A 12,993-nucleotide genomic window follows, 5' to 3' on the forward strand; every position below is an offset into this window, starting at 1 on the left:
GATCAAAGGATCTATGGTTTTCCCTCGAGTCTTTCCCACGAGGCTTTCCCACGAGGCTTTCCCACAGGGCTGTCCCACGTGCACACGTGGTGGGAGTCGATCCTCGGCTTGAACGTCAAGGCAGTGCAGGGAAAACAGGTTCCTCTGGAATGGACTGACACATCTGGGGGACTCTTGGAATGGTGGCACGACCCTGGAGTTCCTCTCGCCTTTCCTGTGGAGAGCGCCTCCTCTTGAGATGCGACGGGAACGCCGGGAATTCTTTCCCTACGAAACAGGGAAAGGATCCCTCATCTCGAGCTAGGAGGCGGAAACGGGGCTCCCCTGATGTGTGCGGGACCCACGTGCTTCCTCTCAAGTGTAGAAGGGTATGTCGGGGAACTTCTTGAGTTGCAGCAAGGGTGTGAATGACCCTTTGGAAGTTCCAGTGGTTAGACGTGATTAGCCTCGAGAAGCCTCAGCGGAAATGGGCCTCATCTCGCCTGGAGGGCAAAACCTCCTGGATTTTCTCGAGTTGCGGCAGGTGCTCTCGACTTACGACGGGGACCTCAGGGACCCGCTCTGGTGGCCTCAGGAAAGGCCAGTCCCCATGCGAGTTCCTCGGGGGCCTCTCGGGATTCCTCTCTCGTCGATGCCGGGGCCTAAGACCTTGTGTGGAGTCGGGGCCGGAACCTGAGGATTCCTCTCCAGTGCGGACATGGATCTTGGGGTACTTCTGGAGTCTCCCCAGGGGAGTCAGTCCTCGTCTCGAATGCGGGCATGCACTTGCGCTTTCCTCCAGAGCGGTAGCAGCAGTGTCACGCAGTCCGCCGCGTGGATCAAAGGGTCTATGGTTTTCCCTCGAGTCTTTCCCACGAGGCTTTCCCACGAGGCTTTCCCACAGGGCTGTCCCACGTGCACACGTGGTGGGAGTCGATCCTCGGCTTGAACGTCAAGGCAGTGCAGGGAAAACAGGTTCCTCTGGAATGGACTGACACTTCTATGGGACTCTTGGAATGGTGTCACGACCCTGGAGTTCCTCTCTCCTTTCCTGTGGAGAGCGCCTCCTCTTGAGATGCGACGGGAACGCCGGAATTCTTTCCCTACGAAACAGGGAAAGGATCCCTCATCTCGAGCTAGGAGGCGGAAACGGGGCTCCCCTGGATGTGTTTGGGACCCACGTGCTTCCTCTCGAGTGGAGACGGGTATGTCGGGGAACTTCTTGAGTTGCAGCAAGGTTGTAAAGGACCCTTTGGAAGTTCCAGTGGTTAGACTTGATTAGCCTCGAGAGGCCTCAGCGGAAATGGGCCTCATCTCGCCTGGAGGGCAAAACCTCCTGGATTTTCTCGAGTTGCGTCAGGTGCTCTCGACTTAAGACGGGGACCTCAGGGACCCGCTCTGGTGGCCTCAGGAAAGGCCAGTCCCCATGCGAGTTCCTCGGGGGCCTCTCGGGATTCCTCTACCGTCGATGCCGGGGCCTAAGACCTTGTGTGGAGTCGGGGCCGGAACCTGAGGATTCCTCTCCAGTGCTGACATGGATCTTGGGGTATTTCTGGAGTCTCCCCAGGGGAGTCAGTACTCGTGTCGGATGTGGGCATGCACTTGCGCTTTCCTCCAGAGCGGTAGCAGCAGTGTCACGCAGTCCTCCGTGTGGATTAAAGGATCTATGGTTTTCCCTCGAGTCTTTCCCACGAGGCTTTCCCACGAGGCTTTCCCACAGGGCTGTCCCACGTGCACACGTGGTGGGAGTCGATCCTCGGCTTGAACGTCATGGCAGTGCAGGGAAAACAGGTTCCTCTGGAATGGACTGACACATCTGGGGGACTCTTGGAATGGTGGCACGACCCTGGAATTCCTCTCGCCTTTCCTGTGGAGAGCGCCTCCTCTTGAGATGCGACGGGAACGCCGGGAATTCTTTCCCTACGAAACAGGGAAAGGATCCCTCATCTCGAGCTAGGAGGCGGAAACGGGGCTCCCCTGGATGTGTGCGGGACACCACGTGCTTCCTCTCGAGTGGAGACGGGTATGTCAGGTAACTTCTTGAGTTGCAGCAAGGGTGTGAAGGACCCTTTGGAAGTTCCAGTGGTTAGATGTGATTGGCCTCGAGAAGCCTCAGCGGAAATGGGCCTCATCTCGCCTGGAGGGCAAAACCTCCTGGATTTTCTCGAGTTGCGGCAGGTGCTCTAGAATTACGACGGGGACCTCAGGGAACCGCTCTGGTGGCCTCAGGAAAGGCCAGTCCCCATGCGAGTTCCTCGGCGGCCTCTCGGGATTCCTCTCCCGTCGATGCCGGGGCCTAAGACCTTGTGTGGAGTCGGGGCCGGAACCTGAGGATTCCTCTCCAGTGCTGACATGGATCTTGGGGTACTTCTGGAGTCTCCCCAGGGGAGTCAGTCCTCGTCTCGAATGCGGGCATGCACTTGCGCTTTCCTCCAGAGCGGTAGCAGCAGTGTCACGCAGTCCGCCGCGTGGATCAAAGGATCTATGGTTTTCCCTCGAGTCTTTCCCACGAGGCTTTCCCACGAGGCTTTCCCACAGGGCTGTCCCACGTGCACACGTGGTGGGAGTCGATCCTCGGCTTGAACGTCAAGGCAGTGCAGGGAAAACAGGTTCCTCTGGAATGGACTGACACATCTGGGGGACTCTTGGAATGGTGGCATGACCCTGCAGTTCCTCTCGCCTTTCCTGTGGAGAGCGCCTCCTCTTGAGATGCGACGGGAACGCCGGGAATTCTTTCCCTACGAAACAGGGAAAGGATCCCTCATCTCGAGCTAGGAGGCAGAAACGGGGCTCCCCTGGATGTGTGCAGGACCCCACGTGCTTCCTCTCGAGTGCAGACGGGTATGTCGGGTAACTTCTTGAGTTGCAGCAAGGGTGTGAAGGACCCTTTGGAAGTTCCAGTGGTTAGATGTGATTGGCCTCGAGAAGCCTCAGCGGAAATGGGCCTCATCTCGCCTGGAGGGCAAAACCTCCTGGATTTTCTCGAGTTGGGGCAGGTGCTCTCGACTTACGACGGGGACCTCAGGGACCCGCTCTGGTGGCCTCAGGAAAGGCCAGTCCCCATGCGAGTTCCTCGGGGGCCTCTCGGGATTCCTCTCCCGACGTTGCCGGGGCCTAAGACCTTGTGTGGAGTCGGGGCCGGAACCTGAGGATTCCTCTCCAGTGCTTACATGGATCTTGGGGTACTTCTGGAGTCTCCCCAGGGGAGTCAGTCCTCGTCTCGAATGCTGGCATGCACTTTCGCTTTCCTCCAGAGCGGTAGCAGCAGTGTCACGCAGTCCGCCGCGTGGATCAAAGGATCTATGGTTTTCCCTCGAGTCTTTCCCACGAGGCTTTCCCACGAGGCTTTCCCACAGGGCTGTCCCACGTGCACAGGTGGTGGGAGTCGATCCTCGGCTTGAACGTCAAGGCAGTGCAGGGAAAACAGGTTCCTCTGGAAAGGACTGACACATCTGGGGGACTCTTGGAATGGTGTCACGACCCTGGAGTTCCTCTCGCCTTTCCTGTGGAGAGCGCCTCCTCTTGAGATGCGACGGGAACGCCGGGAATTCTTTCCCTACGAAACAGGGAAAGGATCCCTCATCTCGAGCTAGGAGGCGGAAACGGGGCTCCCCTGGATGTGTGCGGGACCCCACGTGCTTCCTCTCGAGTGGAGACGGGTATGTCGGGGAACTTCTTGAGTTGCAGCAAGGGTGTGAAGGACCCTTTGGAAGTTCCAGTGGTTAGATGTGATTAGCCTCGAGAAGCCTCAGCGGAAATGGGCCACATCTCACCTGGAGGGCAAAACCTCCTGGATTTTCTCGAGTTGCGGCAGGTGCCCTCGACTTACGACGGGGACCTCGGGGACCCGCTCTGGTGGCCTCAGGAAAGGCCAGTCCCCATGCGAGTTCCTCGGGGGCCTCTCGGGATTCCTCTCCCGTCGATGCCGGGGCCTAAGACCTTGTGTGGAGTCGGGGCCGGAACCTGAGGATTCCTCTCCAGTGCTGACATTGATCTTGGGGTATTTCTGGAGTCTCCCCAGGGGAGTCAGTCCTCGTGTCGAATGCGGGCATGCACTTGCGCTTTCCTCCAGAGCGGTAGCAGCAGTGTCACGCAGTCCGCCGCGTGGATCAAAGGATCTATGGTTTTCCCTCGAGACTTTCCCACGAGGCTTTCCCACGAGGCTTTTCCACAGGGCTGTCCCACGTGCACACGTGGTGGGAGTCGATCCTCGGCTTGAACGTCAAGGCAGTGCAGGGAAAACAGGTTCCTCTGGAATGGACTGACACATCTGGGGGACTCTTGGAATGGTGACACGACCCTGGACTTCCTCTCGCCTTTCCTGTGGAGAGCGACTCCTTTTGAGATGCGACGGGAAAGCCGAGAATTCTTTCCCTACGAAACAGGGAAAGGATCCCTCATCTCGAGCTAGGCGGCGGAAACGGGGCTCCCCTGGATGTGTGCGGGACCCTCGTGCTTCCTCTCGAGTGGAGACGGGTAGGTCGGGGAACTTCGTGAGTTGCAGCAAGGGTGTGAAGGACCCTTTGGAAGTTCCAGTGGTTAGATGTGATTAGCCTCGAGAATCCTCAGCGGAAATGGGCCTCATCTCGCCTGGAGGGCAAAACCTCCTGGATTTTCTCGAGTTGCGGCAGGTGCTCTCGACTTACGACGGGGACCTCGGGGACCCGTTCTGGTGGCCTCAGGAAAGGCCAGTCCCCATGCGAGTTCCTCGGGGGCCTCTCGGGATTCCTCTCCCGTCGATGCCGGGGCCTAAGACCTTGTGTGGAGTCGGGGCCGGAACCTGAGGATTCCTCTCCAGTGCTGACATGGATCTTGGGGTACTTCTGGAGTCTCCCCAGGGGAGTCAGTCCTCGTCTCGAATGCGGGCATGCACTTGCGCTTTCCTCCAGAGCGGTAGCAGCAGTGTCACGCAGTCCGCCGCGTGGATCAAAGGATCTATGGTTTTCCCTCGAGTCTTTCCCACGAGGCTTTCCCACGAGGGTTTCCCACAGGGCTGTCCCACGTGCACACGTGGTGGGAGTCGATCCTCGGCTTGAACGTCATGGCAGTGCAGGGAAAACAGGTTCCTCTGGAATGGACTGACACATCTGGGGGACTCTTGGAATGGTGGCACGACCCTGGAGTTCCTCTCGCCTTTCCTGTGGAGAGCGCCTCCTCTTGAGATGCGACGGGAACGCCGGGAATTCTTTCCCTACGAAACAGGGAAAGGATCCCTCATCTCGAGCTAGGAGGCGGAAACGGGGCTCCCCTGGATGTGTGCGGGACACCACGTGCTTCCTCTCGAGTGGAGACGGGTATGTCAGGTAACTTCTTGAGTTGCAGCAAGGGTGTGAAGGACCCTTTGGAAGTTCCAGTGGTTAGATGTGATTGGCCTCGAGAAGCCTCAGCGGAAATGGGCCTCATCTCGCCTGGCGGGCAAAACCTCCTGGATTTTCTCGAGTTGCGGCAGGTGCTCTAGAATTACGACGGGGACCTCAGGGAACCGCTCTGGTGGCCTCAGGAAAGGCCAGTCCCCATGCGAGTTCCTCGGCGGCCTCTCGGGATTCCTCTCCCGTCGATGCCGGGGCCTAAGACCTTGTGTGGAGTCGGGGCCGGAACCTGAGGATTCCTCTCCAGTGCTGACATGGATCTTGGGGTACTTCTGGAGTCTCCCCAGGGGAGTCAGTCCTCGTCTCGAATGCGGGCATGCACTTGCGCTTTCCTCCAGAGCGGTAGCAGCAGTGTCACGCAGTCCGCCGCGTGGATCAAAGGATCTATGGTTTTCCCTCGAGTCTTTCCCACGAGGCTTTCCCACGAGGCTTTCCCACAGGGCTGTCCCACGTGCACACGTGGTGGGAGTCGATCCTCGGCTTGAACGTCAAGGCAGTGCAGGGAAAACAGGTTCCTCTGGAATGGACTGACACATCTGGGGGACTCTTGGAATGGTGGCATGACCCTGCAGTTCCTCTCGCCTTTCCTGTGGAGAGCGCCTCCTCTTGAGATGCGACGGGAACGCCGGGAATTCTTTCCCTACGAAACAGGGAAAGGATCCCTCATCTCGAGCTAGGAGGCAGAAACGGGGCTCCCCTGGATGTGTGCAGGACCCCACGTGCTTCCTCTCGAGTGCAGACGGGTATGTCGGGGAACTTCTTGAGTTGCAGCAAGGGTGTGAAGGACCCTTTGGAAGTTCCAGTGGTTAGATGTGATTGGCCTCGAGAAGCCTCAGCGGAAATGGGCCTCATCTCGCCTGGAGGGCAAAACCTCCTGGATTTTCTCGAGTTGGGGCAGGTGCTCTCGACTTACGACGGGGACCTCAGGGACCCGCTCTGGTGGCCTCAGGAAAGGCCAGTCCCCATGCGAGTTCCTCGGGGGCCTCTCGGGATTCCTCTCCCGACGTTGCCGGGGCCTAAGACCTTGTGTGGAGTCGGGGCCGGAACCTGAGGATTCCTCTCCAGTGCTTACATGGATCTTGGGGTACTTCTGGAGTCTCCCCAGGGGAGTCAGTCCTCGTCTCGAATGCTGGCATGCACTTTCGCTTTCCTCCAGAGCGGTAGCAGCAGTGTCACGCAGTCCGCCGCGTGGATCAAAGGATCTATGGTTTTCCCTCGAGTCTTTCCCACGAGGCTTTCCCACGAGGCTTTCCCACAGGGCTGTCCCACGTGCACAGGTGGTGGGAGTCGATCCTCGGCTTGAACGTCAAGGCAGTGCAGGGAAAACAGGTTCCTCTGGAAAGGACTGACACATCTGGGGGACTCTTGGAATGGTGGCACGACCCTGGAGTTCCTCTCGCCTTTCCTGTGGAGAGCGCCTCCTCTTGAGATGCGACGGGAACGCCGGGAATTCTTTCCCTACGAAACAGGGAAAGGATCCCTCATCTCGAGCTAGGAGGCGGAAACGGGGCTCCCCTGGATGTGTGCGGGACCCCACGTGCTTCCTCTCGAGTGGAGACGGGTATGTCGGGGAACTTCTTGAGTTGCAGCAAGGGTGTGAAGGACCCTTTGGAAGTTCCAGTGGTTAGATGTGATTAGCCTCGAGAAGCCTCAGCGGAAATGGGCCACATCTCACCTGGAGGGCAAAACCTCCTGGATTTTCTCGAGTTGCGGCAGGTGCCCTCGACTTACGACGGGGACCTCGGGGACCCGCTCTGGTGGCCTCAGGAAAGGCCAGTCCCCATGCGAGTTCCTCGGGGGCCTCTCGGGATTCCTCTCCCGTCGATGCCGGGGCCTAAGACCTTGTGTGGAGTCGGGGCCGGAACCTGAGGATTCCTCTCCAGTGCTGACATTGATCTTGGGGTATTTCTGGAGTCTCCCCAGGGGAGTCAGTCCTCGTGTCGAATGCGGGCATGCACTTGCGCTTTCCTCCAGAGCGGTAGCAGCAGTGTCACGCAGTCCGCCGCGTGGATCAAAGGATCTATGGTTTTCCCTCGAGACTTTCCCACGAGGCTTTCCCACGAGGCTTTTCCACAGGGCTGTCCCACGTGCACACGTGGTGGGAGTCGATCCTCGGCTTGAACGTCAAGGCAGTGCAGGGAAAACAGGTTCCTCTGGAATGGACTGACACATCTGGGGGACTCTTGGAATGGTGACACGACCCTGGACTTCCTCTCGCCTTTCCTGTGGAGAGCGACTCCTTTTGAGATGCGACGGGAAAGCCGAGAATTCTTTCCCTACGAAACAGGGAAAGGATCCCTCATCTCGAGCTAGGCGGCGGAAACGGGGCTCCCCTGGATGTGTGCGGGACCCTCGTGCTTCCTCTCGAGTGGAGACGGGTAGGTCGGGGAACTTCGTGAGTTGCAGCAAGGGTGTGAAGGACCCTTTGGAAGTTCCAGTGGTTAGATGTGATTAGCCTCGAGAATCCTCAGCGGAAATGGGCCTCATCTCGCCTGGAGGGCAAAACCTCCTGGATTTTCTCGAGTTGCGGCAGGTGCTCTCGACTTACGACGGGGACCTCGGGGACCCGTTCTGGTGGCCTCAGGAAAGGCCAGTCCCCATGCGAGTTCCTCGGGGGCCTCTCGGGATTCCTCTCCCGTCGATGCCGGGGCCTAAGACCTTGTGTGGAGTCGGGGCCGGAACCTGAGGATTCCTCTCCAGTGCTGACATGGATCTTGGGGTACTTCTGGAGTCTCCCCAGGGGAGTCAGTCCTCGTCTCGAATGCGGGCATGCACTTGCGCTTTCCTCCAGAGCGGTAGCAGCAGTGTCACGCAGTCCGCCGCGTGGATCAAAGGATCTATGGTTTTCCCTCGAGTCTTTCCCACGAGGCTTTCCCACGAGGGTTTCCCACAGGGCTGTCCCACGTGCACACGTGGTGGGAGTCGATCCTCGGCTTGAACGTCATGGCAGTGCAGGGAAAACAGGTTCCTCTGGAATGGACTGACACATCTGGGGGACTCTTGGAATGGTGGCACGACCCTGGAGTTCCTCTCGCCTTTCCTGTGGAGAGCGCCTCCTCTTGAGATGCGACGGGAACGCCGGGAATTCTTTCCCTACGAAACAGGGAAAGGATCCCTCATCTCGAGCTAGGAGGCGGAAACGGGGCTCCCCTGGATGTGTGCGGGACACCACGTGCTTCCTCTCGAGTGGAGACGGGTATGTCAGGTAACTTCTTGAGTTGCAGCAAGGGTGTGAAGGACCCTTTGGAAGTTCCAGTGGTTAGATGTGATTGGCCTCGAGAAGCCTCAGCGGAAATGGGCCTCATCTCGCCTGGAGGGCAAAACCTCCTGGATTTTCTCGAGTTGCGGCAGGTGCTCTAGAATTACGACGGGGACCTCAGGGAACCGCTCTGGTGGCCTCAGGAAAGGCCAGTCCCCATGCGAGTTCCTCGGCGGCCTCTCGGGATGCCTCTCCCGTCGATGCCGGGGCCTAAGACCTTGTGTGGAGTCGGGGCCGGAACCTGAGGATTCCTCTCCAGTGCTGACATGGATCTTGGGGTACTTCTGGAGTCTCCCCAGGGGAGTCAGTCCTCGTCTCGAATGCGGGCATGCACTTGCGCTTTCCTCCAGAGCGGTAGCAGCAGTGTCACGCAGTCCGCCGCGTGGATCAAAGGATCTATGGTTTTCCCTCGAGTCTTTCCCACGAGGCTTTCCCACGAGGCTTTCCCACAGGGCTGTCCCACGTGCACACGTGGTGGGAGTCGATCCTCGGCTTGAACGTCAAGGCAGTGCAGGGAAAACAGGTTCCTCTGGAATGGACTGACACATCTGGGGGACTCTTGGAATGGTGGCATGACCCTGCAGTTCCTCTCGCCTTTCCTGTGGAGAGCGCCTCCTCTTGAGATGCGACGGGAACGCCGGGAATTCTTTCCCTACGAAACAGGGAAAGGATCCCTCATCTCGAGCTAGGAGGCAGAAACGGGGCTCCCCTGGATGTGTGCAGGACCCCACGTGCTTCCTCTCGAGTGCAGACGGGTATGTCGGGGAACTTCTTGAGTTGCAGCAAGGGTGTGAAGGACCCTTTGGAAGTTCCAGTGGTTAGATGTGATTGGCCTCGAGAAGCCTCAGCGGAAATGGGCCTCATCTCGCCTGGAGGGCAAAACCTCCTGGATTTTCTCGAGTTGGGGCAGGTGCTCTCGACTTACGACGGGGACCTCAGGGACCCGCTCTGGTGGCCTCAGGAAAGGCCAGTCCCCATGCGAGTTCCTCGGGGGCCTCTCGGGATTCCTCTCCCGACGTTGCCGGGGCCTAAGACCTTGTGTGGAGTCGGGGCCGGAACCTGAGGATTCCTCTCCAGTGCTTACATGGATCTTGGGGTACTTCTGGAGTCTCCCCAGGGGAGTCAGTCCTCGTCTCGAATGCTGGCATGCACTTTCGCTTTCCTCCAGAGCGGTAGCAGCAGTGTCACGCAGTCCGCCGCGTGGATCAAAGGATCTATGGTTTTCCCTCGAGTCTTTCCCACGAGGCTTTCCCACGAGGCTTTCCCACAGGGCTGTCCCACGTGCACAGGTGGTGGGAGTCGATCCTCGGCTTGAACGTCAAGGCAGTGCAGGGAAAACAGGTTCCTCTGGAAAGGACTGACACATCTGGGGGACTCTTGGAATGGTGGCACGACCCTGGAGTTCCTCTCGCCTTTCCTGTGGAGAGCGCCTCCTCTTGAGATGCGACGGGAACGCCGGGAATTCTTTCCCTACGAAACAGGGAAAGGATCCCTCATCTCGAGCTAGGAGGCGGAAACGGGGCTTCCCTGGATGTGTGCGGGACCCCACGTGCTTCCTCTCGAGTGGAGACGGGTATGTCGGGGAACTTCTTGAGTTGCAGCAAGGGTGTGAAGGACCCTTTGGAAGTTCCAGTGGTTAGATGTGATTAGCCTCGAGAAGCCTCAGCGGAAATGGGCCACATCTCACCTGGAGGGCAAAACCTCCTGGATTTTCTCGAGTTGCGGCAGGTGCCCTCGACTTACGACGGGGACCTCGGGGACCCGCTCTGGTGGCCTCAGGAAAGGCCAGTCCCCATGCGAGTTCCTCGGGGGCCTCTCGGGATTCCTCTCCCGTCGATGCCGGGGCCTAAGACCTTGTGTGGAGTCGGGGCCGGAACCTGAGGATTCCTCTCCAGTGCTGACATTGATCTTGGGGTATTTCTGGAGTCTCCCCAGGGGAGTCAGTCCTCGTGTCGAATGCGGGCATGCACTTGCGCTTTCCTCCAGAGCGGTAGCAGCAGTGTCACGCAGTCCGCCGCGTGGATCAAAGGATCTATGGTTTTCCCTCGAGACTTTCCCACGAGGCTTTCCCACGAGGCTTTTCCACAGGGCTGTCCCACGTGCACACGTGGTGGGAGTCGATCCTCGGCTTGAACGTCAAGGCAGTGCAGGGAAAACAGGTTCCTCTGGAATGGACTGACACATCTGGGGGACTCTTGGAATGGTGACACGACCCTGGACTTCCTCTCGCCTTTCCTGTGGAGAGCGACTCCTTTTGAGATGCGACGGGAAAGCCGAGAATTCTTTCCCTACGAAACAGGGAAAGGATCCCTCATCTCGAGCTAGGCGGCGGAAACGGGGCTCCCCTGGATGTGTGCGGGACCCTCGTGCTTCCTCTCGAGTGGAGACGGGTAGGTCGGGGAACTTCGTGAGTTGCAGCAAGGGTGTGAAGGACCCTTTGGAAGTTCCAGTGGTTAGATGTGATTAGCCTCGAGAATCCTCAGCGGAAATGGGCCTCATCTCGCCTGGAGGGCAAAACCTCCTGGATTTTCTCGAGTTGCGGCAGGTGCTCTCGACTTACGACGGGGACCTCGGGGACCCGTTCTGGTGGCCTCAGGAAAGGCCAGTCCCCATGCGAGTTCCTCGGGGGCCTCTCGGGATTCCTCTCCCGTCGATGCCGGGGCCTAAGACCTTGTGTGGAGTCGGGGCCGGAACCTGAGGATTCCTCTCCAGTGCTGACATGGATCTTGGGGTACTTCTGGAGTCTCCCCAGGGGAGTCAGTCCTCGTCTCGAATGCGGGCATGCACTTGCGCTTTCCTCCAGAGCGGTAGCAGCAGTGTCACGCAGTCCGCCGCGTGGATCAAAGGATCTATGGTTTTCCCTCGAGTCTTTCCCACGAGGCTTTCCCAAGAGGCTTTCCCACAGGGCTGTCCCACGTGCACATGTGGTGGGAGTCGATCCTCGGCTTGAACGTCAAGGCAGTGCAGGGAAAACAGGTTCCTCTGGAATGGACTGACACATCTGGGGGACTCTTGGAATGGTGGCACGACCCTGGAGTTCTTCTCGCCTTTCCTGTGGAGAGCGCCTCCTCTTGAGATGCGACGGAACGCCGGGAATTCTTTCCCTACCAAACAGGGAAAGGATCCCTCATCTCGAGGTAGGAGGCGGAAACGGGGCTCCCCTGGATGTGTGCGCGACCCTCGTGCTTCCTCTCGAGTGGAGACGGGTATGTCGGGGAACTTCTTGAGTTGCAGCAAGGGTGTGAAGGACCCTTTGGAAGTTCCAGTGGTTAGATGTGATTAGCCTCGAGAAGCCTCAGCGGAAATGGGCCTCATCTCGCCTGGAGGGCAAAACATCCTGGATTTTCTCGAGTTGCGGCAGGTGCTCTCGACTTACGACGGGGACCTCGGGGACCCGCTCTGGTGGCCTCAGGAAAAACCAGTCCCCATGCGAGTTCCTCGGGGGCCTCTCGGGATTCCTCTCCCGTCGATGCCGGGGCCTAAGACCTTGTGTGGAGTCGGGGCCGGAACCTGAGGATTCCTCTCCAGTGCTGACATGGATCTTGGGGTACTTCTGGAGTCTCCCCAGGGGAGTCAGTCCTCGTCTCGAATGCGGGCATGCACTTGCGCTTTCCTCCAGAGCGGTAGCAGCAGTGTCACGCAGTCCGCCCCGTGGATCAAAGGATCTATGGTTTTCCCTCGAGTCTTTCCCACGAGGCTTTTCCACGAGGCTTTCCCACAGGGCTGTCCCACGTGCACATGTGGTGGGAGTCGATCCTCGGCTTGAACGTCAAGGCAGTGCAGGGAAAACAGGTTCCCCTGGAATGGACTGACACATCTGGGGGACTCTTGGAATGGTGGCAAGACCATGGAGTTCTTCTCGCCTTTCCTGTGGAGAGCGCCTCCTCTTGAGATGCTACGGAACGCCGGGAATTCTTTCCCTACTAAACAGGGAAAGGATCCCTCATCTCGAGCTAGGAGGCGGAAACGGGGCTCCCCTGGATGTGTGCGGGACCCCACGTGCTTCCTCTCGAGTGGAGACGGGTATGTCGGGGAACTTCTTGAGTTGCAGCAAGGGTGTGAAGGACCCTTTGGAAGTTCCAGTGGTTAGATGTGATTAGCCTCGAGAAGCCTCAGCGGAAATGGGCCTCATCTCACCTGGAGGGCAAAACCTCCTGGATTTTCTCGAGTTGCGGCAGGTGCCCTCGACTTACGACGGGGACCTAGGGGACCCGCTCTGATGGCCTCAGGAAAGGCCAGTCCCCATGCGAGTTCCTCGGGGGCCTCTCGGGATTCCTCTCCCGTCGATGTCGGGGCCTAAGACCTTGGGTGGAGTCGGGGCCGGAACCTGAGGATTCCTCTCCAGTGCTGACATTGATCTTGGGGTATTTCTGGAGTCTCCCCAGG

This window comes from Ovis canadensis, chromosome 24 (assembly GCF_042477335.2).
Source record: "Ovis canadensis isolate MfBH-ARS-UI-01 breed Bighorn chromosome 24, ARS-UI_OviCan_v2, whole genome shotgun sequence".
NCBI classification, from domain to species: domain Eukaryota; kingdom Metazoa; phylum Chordata; class Mammalia; order Artiodactyla; family Bovidae; genus Ovis; species Ovis canadensis.